At 39.9% G+C, this 10,677-nt stretch overlaps 1 long non-coding RNA gene across 1 annotated transcript in view; it reads left to right on the top strand.

Annotated features, from left to right (window-relative positions):
* Window positions 1-8,110: 8,110 nt before the first annotated feature.
* LOC143292064 (uncharacterized) overlaps window positions 8,111-10,677 on the top strand; it is a 4,140-nt gene continuing 1,573 nt past the window's right edge. The window contains exons 1-2 of the long non-coding RNA XR_013056614.1: window positions 8,111-8,303; window positions 8,869-10,668. This is a non-coding gene — a long non-coding RNA (uncharacterized LOC143292064). The remainder of the gene's footprint in view (window positions 8,304-8,868; window positions 10,669-10,677) is intronic.

Genomic DNA, 10,677 nt, shown 5'->3' with positions numbered 1-10,677 from the left:
TCATCCCGTAAACTACCATCGCTTCAGTTCCTCTGTGTATACGTCAAAGAAAAAAAAAAAACAAAACAACGTAAGGAGGGGTGCAGACGAAGGATACAATTTTACAAAGAAGACACATTTCCTTAAACCCCATCCCGCCTTCCTCATACTGTTCGAAAACAACAAATCAAAGTCTAAATGACAGTCATATCGTGCGTCACACAAAGAGTCCACCAGATACCTGCTACCTATCCTGTACTGTCTTAGCTGGCTTCCCCTTCCTATTATTCTCCGTCGGTTCTTTTTCTCCCTTGGTCTTCCTGACGCTCTTTTTCTCCTCTGGTCTTCCTGACGCTCTTTTTCTCCTCTGGTTTTCCTAACGCTTTTTTTTCTCCTCTGGTCTTCCTGACGCTCTTTTTCTCATCTGGTCTTCCTGACGCTCTTTTTCTCCTTTGGTCTCCTTTGATCTTACTGACGCTCTTTTTCTCCTTTGGTCCTCCTGGCGATCTTTTTCTCTTTTGGTCTTCCTGGCGATCTTTTTTCTCCTTTGGTCTTCCTGGCGATCTTTTTCTCCTTTGGTCTTCTTGGCGATCTTTTTTCTCTTTTGGTCTTCCTGATGCTCTTTTTCTCCTCTGGTCTTCCTGGCGATCTTTTTTCTCCTTTGGTCCTACTGGCGATCTTTTTCTCCTTTGGTCTTCCTGATGATCTTTTTTCTCCTCTGGTCCTCCTGCCGATCTTTTTTTCCTGCTTTGGTCTTCCTGGCGATCTTTTTCTCCTTCGGTCTTGCTGGTGATCTTTTTCTCCTCTGGTCTTCCTGGCTATCTTTTTCTTCCTTTGGTCTTCATGATGATCTTTTTCTCCTCTGTTCTTCCTATCTTTTTCTCCTTTGGTCTTGCTGGTGATCTTTTTCTCCTCTGGTCTTCCTGGCTATCTTTTTTCTCCTTTGGTCTTCCTGATGATCTTTTTCTCCTCTGGTCTTCCTGGCTATCTTTTTTCTCCTTTGGTCTTCCTGATGATCTTTTTCTCCTCTGGTCTTCCTGGCTATCTTTTTTCTCCTTTGGTCTTCCTGATGATCTTTTTCTCCTCTGGTCTTCCTGGCGATCTTTTTCTCCTTCGGTCTTGCTGGTGATCTTTTTCTCCTCTGGTCCTCCTAGCGATCTTTTTTATCCTTTTGGTCTTCCTGGTGATCTTTTTCTCCTCTGGTCTTCCTGGCTATCTTTTTTCTCCTTTGGTCTTCCTGGTGATCTTTTTCTCTTTTGGTCTTCCTGGCGATCTTTTTTCTCCTTTGGTCTTCATGATGATCTTTTTCTCCTCTGTTCTTCCTATCTTTTTCTCCTTTGGTCTTCCTGACGATTTTTCCCTCCTTTGGTCATCCTGGCGATCTTTTTCTCCTTTGGTCATCCTGGCGATCCTTTTCTCTTTTGGTCTTCATGGCAATCTTTTTTTCCTTTGGTCTTCGTGACGATTTTTTTTTCTTCTTCGGTCTTCCTGACGATCTTTTTCTCCTTTGGTCTTCCTGGCGAAGAAAAAAAAAAAAGAAAAAAGAAAATCCGCCTTGCACTAAGCTTAATCTACCACCCAGCCTAACCACACACCATATCCACATATATCATTCCGAACTCACTCGCGTCTTCGTCAAACTCACAATTTAATCAGTAAACAAGACAACAAATGACAACCACACAGCAACGTAACAGATAAAGTACAAGTTCAGTGTTTGTGTATGGGTGGCAGTGGCTGAGGCGGGCAGTAAGCCCACGATATCCCGCAGTCCCACAACTTCTCTCACTGGGATTGCGAGAAATAGTGATAGTTCCCCTCCCACGTTTTCTCTCGATTGTGAGAAATCGTGAAGCGTCACCGAAGTAACATGTGTAAAACGGGACTGACTGGTAACTACATTTTTTTTCTCCCGGTTAGTAGTATACCTACAGCTGAAATACGGCAAACCGACAGAGAAATTTAACTATATAACAACACTGAATAAATATCTTTACGGGCTATGAATTCCGGCCAAAATACCAGCTAGGTGTTACCTGTTTCCCCGCAGCAATCTGTGCGTTGACAGTCTCACGCATTTCAGTATCACTGAGCGTCCCTCCTCTCGGATTCCTCCCAACTCTGCAGTATGACCAGGCCAAGTTTCTTGCTCCACTGACTAACAAAACGAGCCCTACCACCAACAACTACCAACAAAAAAAAAAAAAAAAAAAAAACAAACAAAAAACCTGTAGCTCACAAAAATCAGAAAACTGCCATTTAACTGAACCTCGTACTATAAACTGCAACACTTGCATTGCATACTCCATCAGCTACAAGCAGCACGTAATGCACGAGTTGCCTGAACGAGTCTACATTAACAGCGTTTGCGTTCAGTACGGACACACACACACACACATACACACACACACACACACACACACACACACAGACACACACGCACACAGACACACACACACACACACACACACACACACACACACACACACACACAAAGCACTATGGATACAACTTAAGGTGTCCTACGTTTTTTCTGTACCTTTTACAGCTGCCACACGCTGAATCCCTGCATTGTCACGTGCACTCATGTCTAAATCATAACTTAATAAAGGACTGACAATTCAAAGTGTTTTCTTTTTTTCTGTAGAAAAAAGCGCACTTGATTCTCTTTAATCGTGGTTATAATCCCAACAAACTACCAAGATTTTGTGGGGAGGACATAAACTATTTTTCAAGTCAAAAATGAAATTTCTTGGGATCCTACTTACTTCAAAGTAAAGCTGTGAAACTGGCTTTGGAGATTCCTGTGAATACAAAGACCTCCAAAGCCTGCTAAATACATAGTGAGATGTACAGTTTTTGTAGAAGATTTTGACGAATTAAACATCGCCTGATACTGGTTTTCCAAAAAATTCACATAATAATTTAAATCTACAAACCATTCTAACATAATTATTATGTGTTAAGATATTCTGAATTCCTCAGACACTGATTTACATGATGTGGTTCTTCGTGCTACCTGTTCCTCGCTGGGAGTTAACAAGAACAAACGTCAACATTTGTGCTTCTGACACAACAAAAGGAAAATGTCCACATAAAATAGTAGCATCTTTCAGAATTCAATAAGAAGAAAATTTTGATAATCATTTATAAGTTTACACTGATGGCTCGGTTCTAGATGATAACCGCAGTGCTACATCTGTTTTTGTGATTCCTAGCCTAAAAACAGGAAAAAAAATCATTTTATTTAGGAAAAGGACATTCAATTTTTACAGCTGAGTTGGTGGCCATCCTGTTCAGATACCAGTAATGATCAGTAATATCCTTTTTTGTGTGTGTTGTTTTTCAATCAGTTTTTAAAAGTTTGTTCTTCTTGAGAATAATCAGAGAGAAGACATATTGTTTGACATTGGGTATTTATTACACTCCCTTTTTATGAAAAGTGCAAATGTTGATTTTTATTGGATGCTACCCCATACTCGATTCCTTTTATAAGACCGAGCAGACACAGCAGCAAAAAGAGGAGCAAAGAATTATACAGGAAGTATGAAAGTGTATTGCCCATTGTCATCATAAACTAGAAAGAGACTTTTAGAAGTGTTTTCATTCAGCTCTAAAGCCTCGTCAGTGGACTCTCTCACACTTTTGGTCCAATTCGCAGACCAGTTCTGATTTTCAGACTGTTATCTAATTCATTGCGGACTAAATGTCCCCCTCCCCCTCCTCTCCTAAACGATGCTACTCAAATGTAAAAAAATCAAGACTCAAACAAAATGTCTACAATCCCCAACATGTGTGATGGGACATTAAAACAAAAATTCCTCCTCCCTCTGACAATTAAAACAAATTGTCCGGGGGGGATGGGTCAATTTAACTCTCTCCATACGAACGGCGAAAGAGACGACGTTAACAGCGTTTCACCCCAATTACCACCATCAAAATATTGCAAGCGGAAGGCTCTTATACTAAAGAGGTGAATGTTGACAAAGAATACCACAATTCTGACGACGGAAGCTAAAGGTTGGGTCATTCAGACACCCACTGGACATCCGAGGGGTCTGTGTAGAGGAGAAGAGAGGACTGGCCGTACTGAGTGAGTTAACCCATTTGCGCCAGACCGCCTCACTCATTGACTTAGGCTCAGCCTGACGTCATGATAGCCCCCATCCCAGCGTCTCGTCACTCGCACTCCCCTGTCATCTTTCTCACCTCAGCGGTAACTGACACGACCATGATTCTACTCCCTGTCACTCTTCGCTTGAAAGAACTTGCTTCGGTAGTAGTGTCGCTCGGTGAACTGGCTGCTCTCTCTCTCTCTCTCTCTCTCTCTCTCTCTGGTGTATGCAGGCAAGTGTGCGCTGGCCGGTATGATTATGCACGCGTGTGTGTTTACACTGAGCGCATGCGTGTTTTTGTACAAAACTGTGTGCACATTATGTGCGTTCATGCTGGTGTGTGTGTGTGTGTGTGTGTGTGTGTGTGTGTGGTGTGTGTGTGTGTGTGTGAGTGTGTGTATGTGTTGGCTGTCTGTCTGTCTGTGTGTTTGTGTGTGTGTGTGTGTGTGTGTGTGTGTGTTCGCGTCAGTGAAGCGGACTTGGAAGGAGAGTTTACCGGCCATTCTCAGACGTGAAATTTACTCTGGATTAAAAAAAAAATAAAATAAAAACAAAAAAATAATAAAAAACCCGCAGCTGCATCATGTTTTGATTGAACTGTGTTTTGCCTACATGGGAGTAAAATTCTCGGTCATTCGTTGGAAGAATTGTACTCGCGTTGTATAATCCTTGCATGAAAAATTTACTCGTGGAGTCGGTATAATTATGTATGCCTCGAGTCAAACCAGCCCCATCCCAGCGCATGCAAACGGATTAACCAGACGCACGGACAATATTATTGGGTGAGAGTGGAGGCGGGGTGTGGGGGGTCAGGGGGGGACGGGGGGGGGCTGGGAGGCTGGAAGAGTAGGGTGTGGGCCAGGGTGGCGCTTGAGGCGCCGGGGCTTCAAAAAAAAAAAAAAATCACTGATCTAAGAATATCTATTTTATAAGTGCTTTTATTCAACTCCAAAGCCTCGCCAGTGAAAAAACATCCGGAATCAGCCACCCCCCTACTCCTCCTTTTGTCCCGCTCCATATCCATACCCCTCCAGGACACAATTAAGGCAGAGACGTCCCCCACTCAGTACAGTGCTTGTCATTAAATACTAAAAGTTTTAGAAGAAACAGAGCTAATTGCTGAGCTGTGACCGAAAAACCAACATGTTCTCTCTCTCTCTCTCTCTCTCTCTCTCTCTCTCTCGCGTGTGTGTGTGTATGTGTGTGTGTGTTTTTTTGTTGTTGTTGTTTGATTAACTGTTTAATCTTCCCCTCTGTTATGTCAGTATTTCAACTAAGTAACACCGTGTTTTATTTTTGTCACAGTATTGTGCAGTGTAGACTCTATTCAGGGCGGGGACTGGATGTAAAAAAGCACACGTCAGACCTCTAAACCCCGAAGTAAATGATATCCATAAATTTGGTCCGAAATTGTTTAAGAAGAGCAAATTCAACGCATTTTGGAAAGATGTTTTTTCAGCATGTACAAAATTTTGCAAAAAGGTCAATTTAACAAATGGTAACGAATTATTAGCTGAACCGACATTTCATGATGATAAATTCAAGAGTAATCCGAATGTTGTCAATAAAAGGACATGGGTGCACAACAATATTGTTTTAGTGAAGAAAAAAAATCTGGTGAATAGCAATGGGGAGTTCTTAACTTATGGAGAATTGTTAGACAAATTCAGGAGCAATGCACTTTTTTTTTTTCTTTTCTTTTTTGTGAATACATAAATTGTCTAAAATCAGTTATATAGTACAAAAGAAAAAAAACAACATTATGATAATTGACAATAACAGTGTCTCTTCTACATAAGAAGTACAGTTGTTTCTCAGTGTGAGAAAAGGATCGAGAACATAATTACTACAACATTTTACTTGAGGGCATAGTCATATTTGAAGTAAAACCGTTCGTAAACTGGAATCGAAAATTAGATATACAGACGGACTGAGAAGTGGTACTTTTAAAAAATTAAAAGAATAAAAGAATTAAAGTTAAAATGGTTTCAAACAAAAATATGTTCCAGAATCTCAGTGAATAAAAGCATGTTAAGTGCAATTTCTGTGACAATGAGAAAGATGCAATTGAACACTACCTATATAGTTGTCGTTATGCTCGATCCTTTTGGGAAGAACTAGAGTATATTCTCAGTCAAAAACGTACACATATTAACAGATTATTGTTTGACATTGATCTGATTCTATTTGGTACAAACAGGATCGTTACAACAGATGAAGTATTTGACTTAATTATTCTACTTGGGAATTTAGTTCTATATAAGTGCAGACTAAACAAAAGAAAACTAAATATACAAATGTTTCAGAGAGAATTAAGTGAACAGTACAAGGTTGAAAAATATATGAATTATCTTCAAATGAATAACCTCGAATTCCAGAGGAAATGGTTCCCATACACCGGTATCTTTGAAACATGAGTCTCATTAATAATTATAAGAATGGACAGTAATCCTGTAGGAAGGTTCGGAATAAGCAGTTATTTCCTGAGATATTAGGATGGCACTCTATTTTGAAAGAAATGATGATAACTAATTGAACTGAAATCCAGCATATTCTGTGCGGGTATACCCCGGAGTTATTGATTATTTATGAATTTAATTATTGACTTACTTGTTAGTGCAGATCATTTTGAACGGGTCCACATTGTATGGCTGTGTGTCTTTTTTTCTATTCACTTATTTGCTTTTTGTTTGTTTGTTTGTCTTTCTTCTGTATATGTCAATAAACAGAAATATCAAAACAAAGAACAAAAAATAAACAACAAGAACAACAACAAAAATAATAATAATAATAATAATAATAATAATAATAATAATAATAATAATAATTTTAAAGCACACCAGTGTTTATCTATTATCCTCGAAATAAAGAATTTTGTCTTCTCTCTCTCTCTCTCTCTCTCTCTCTCTCTCTCAGCTGTATCATATATTCCTGTATGTTTATAGTTTCTGTGCATATGGTTTCCAACCCAAAGTATGTAGTAATAACGCCAGTCAGTCTCTCCGGGCAACCACGCACACTGATAATATTCGCTACCCGCATATGAGTTTCAGTTTCACTATGAGAACAGTCGGTCTGTGAGTTTGTGCGCAGCGCATGTGTGTGTGTGTGTGTGTGTGTGTGTGTGTGTGTGTGTGTGTGTTTCAGTGTCTGTCTGTCTGTCAGTGTGTCTGTGATACGGTGCCAGTGACTCTGTGTGTGTGTGTGTGTGTGTGTGTGTGTGTGTGTGTGTGTTGCTCAGTACAGTGATTATACAATATCTATGATATGTTTTGTTTTGAATGCATCAGTTTTCTATCTATACACAAGACTGAGACTTAGTGCCGGGGTATTCCCGCCCTGGCTCTAAACTGAATGTTACTGGTTATGTTAATGTCAAACTTTCTGCGGTGATGATTTTCATATTTTCAAGGTTATGTTTGAAAATATCGCATGCAAAGTTGCCAACAAGAGTGCAATATTCTTGTAGAGACCGAAGAAGTTGCATGTTATTTACATGTGATGTGTTCCAAATCTTTGTTTCCCTGTTCGCAAATAGTGATTGCACTGAATAAAAAGAACGACATGGTATTCAGTGGATAGTTATCTGAATACCTCTTATTGAAAGAAAGTGATTTAAATGGTGTGTGTGTGGTGGGGGGATGGGGGGGTCTCATATTACATGTACTAAACTTTCAAACGCACGGCACTTAAGCTCTTTGAAAGCAGTTAAAACCGTTTGCAGCATCATTGACAGCGGTGTGGAGGATCGAGACCGTCATTTCTGTATTGCGTAGACACAAAGTCGCTGTACAGATCTAGCCTTCATGTCATGTTTGCAAACACAAACATTACTAACATTGCCTTGAACTCTGCAGCCAGGTCAGGCAGCCCTGCCCCAAACATTGCGCCTGCAACGTTAGACGAAACTCTGCTCAGGGTGCGTTGTGACGAGGGGTTGGGGAAGGAAGTACATGCAAGGTCAAGGTTGAGGAAAAACCCGATCAGGTTCAGATCAAAGGTGAGACTGACACAAGGAGCGAATCCAAAACAGGTAGACAAGTTGTGACTGATGACAACAAGCGGGACAAGGGGGAAGTTGTTTTTCTTCGAGTTCATTAAGAAAAGAGTATATTAACTACGTCAGCGACCAGTAATTCCGACGAAAGTTTCGCATAGTTTATATCAGAAACCTTCGCCAAACCAGCGAGTTACATGATCATCGCGGTGGTAAGTTTCCACGCGGCTGTGTTTACAAATTTTGTCTTTGCCAACATTTACACTGCAGTAGACGAATACACTTGGTAGTTATCATGCATTCCACGGTGTACTCATAGATGTATTTCGTCTTTGACTCCTTCTTTCCGTGCCTATCCCCACCTCTCTCTCTCTCTCTCTCTCTCTCTCTCCCTTTCTCTCACTCATTTTTGAACGACTCACGATCAGTCCGGTGCTACATCATCGCGCACTCTTTCACCTGGAATTTTCTTTGTCACATGTTTCATGTAAGCAATGGCATTTCATGTTTTGCATTGTTGTACAAGCTGTGTGCATTTGTTTGCTCATAAACCACACAGTCACACACACACATGCACGCACGCACGCATGCATGCATGCACGTGTGCGCGCGTGCACATCAATACAACTTCTCAATATGTTTCATTTGTGTAGCTAAGAGTTTGGGATTTGTAAGTGTATGAGCACAAACAAGGTTTCTGATAATTTTACAGGAGGACAACATAAATCTTTCATCTGCTGTCAGCTGCATGAACATTTGTGTGACAACATGTTCCAGGTGTTTCAAGTTCCTGGTACCTGATGAACCTTGATGCAGGCATTCTGATGGACAATATCCAGAAAACTTCAGACTTGACTGGACCCTGACTGCTGTGATTTATCATTCAGCAACTGATGACCAGCTTTTCATCTGCATGCTGTGTTCCATTTGTGTTTTGCAGATAAACTATAATGCAGCAGAACAAAAGACATATATAACTGACTTACCAAAGCATGAGTATATCCATTGAAACATTCATACCCATGTAATATAATCAAGACAAATGTCGTGTTTTACTTCCTGTTAATTGCAAAGGACACAATTGAATTTATTAAGAATCACAGCCTCACATAGATGAAATAAAGATCAAGTGATCAGCCAAGTTTACTGAATTTGTTTACACCTTCATAACCTGAAGAAAAAGGGAACTATATAGTGCAAAGTAAACAGTAACACATTAAAAAAAAAAAAAAAAAAAAAAAAAAAGGATGCTGCAGCCAAAACAGAAACAAGAACAGCAGCAGCAGATGCACTAACAGCAGCAAGTTCAACAACAGCGTTACACCTGCAACAGCTGCAGCGCCTTCAGAAACATAACAAAAAGGTGACGTCAGACAATTAGCTCTTATTCCTGGCAACTGGGTTTTTTGTTGTTGGTTTTGTTTTGTTTTTTGTATGTGTTTTTTTGTTTCTTTGTTTTCTTGTTGTTTTTCTCAGCCTATTTCAAAGCCAGATAGCGTAAAAGTGCAGTGATGTTTTGCTTTGTCACTTTCTGACTGTACTGTTTGAACAGAGGGCTGAACAAGTGACTATGGCCATAAGTTCACTGCTCTATTTCATCATATTCACCCTTTATTCCATTTGCTTCCTAGCTCTGGCTTTGGTTGTTATGCTACGAGAGACTGTGTGCAACTTCTGCAGACATTTACGAGGATACAGTATGCAAGGACGCTACACAAACTATGCTGGACCCAATTTTCCTGGACCATAACCTGATGCCGTCCCTTCTGAGGAGGGATTGTGATCCAGGTGATTTTAGATTATGTGTATATAAGAGAGAGAGAGTATGTTTGTGTGTGCATGTGTGTGTGTGCATTTCTTTGGAGGTGAACATGTATTCTGTGATATGGTATGGATGCCGTCAGCATAACATTATATAATGGAGTTGTATTTGATTGGAACTGAATCTCTAGCAAACTTGTGCCAGTGTAGTATCTTCTATATACATTCACATCCAACAACCAGTACATCCACTCACATGTGCATACACATGTAAATACACAAACACATGCATGTATGTCAAAACACACACACACACACACACATACATATATACCCTCACATACACATACTCACACACGCAAGTTAAAGCATGTGTTCATACAAACATCATTTGCTTTCTATTTTCATGGCAGCTTATGCACATTGCATGAGACTGAATTTTGCTCTCTGTATATTTTGTGTCTCCGATTTTTTTTCATGAGTAATTATGTACAAGTCAGTGATGGACTTGATATCTTTTGTTTGAACAGTTTCCGGTTTGCACACAATTGTAAAATTGTTAATGCCTTGCTCATGAAACTATACATGTGATACTGAATTATGTCTGGTGTTATCTTTTGATTTATTTGTTATGAATATCATCTTTCTGCATCTGTGATAGTTTTTTCTTTGTATGTCTTCCTGTGAGGGTTATGAATATCATCTTTCAGCATCTGTGATAGTTTTTTCTTTGTATGTCTTCCTGTGAGGGTTATGAATATCATCTTTCTGCATCTGTGATAGTTTTTTCCATGTATGTCTTCCTGTGAGGGATAGGTGAAGGAA

Source organism: Babylonia areolata, chromosome 18, assembly GCF_041734735.1.
Source record: "Babylonia areolata isolate BAREFJ2019XMU chromosome 18, ASM4173473v1, whole genome shotgun sequence".
Taxonomy (NCBI): Eukaryota; Metazoa; Mollusca; class Gastropoda; order Neogastropoda; family Buccinidae; genus Babylonia; species Babylonia areolata.
The sequence above is the reverse complement of the archived record's forward strand: the minus strand, read 5'-3'. Positions and strand labels throughout refer to the sequence as shown.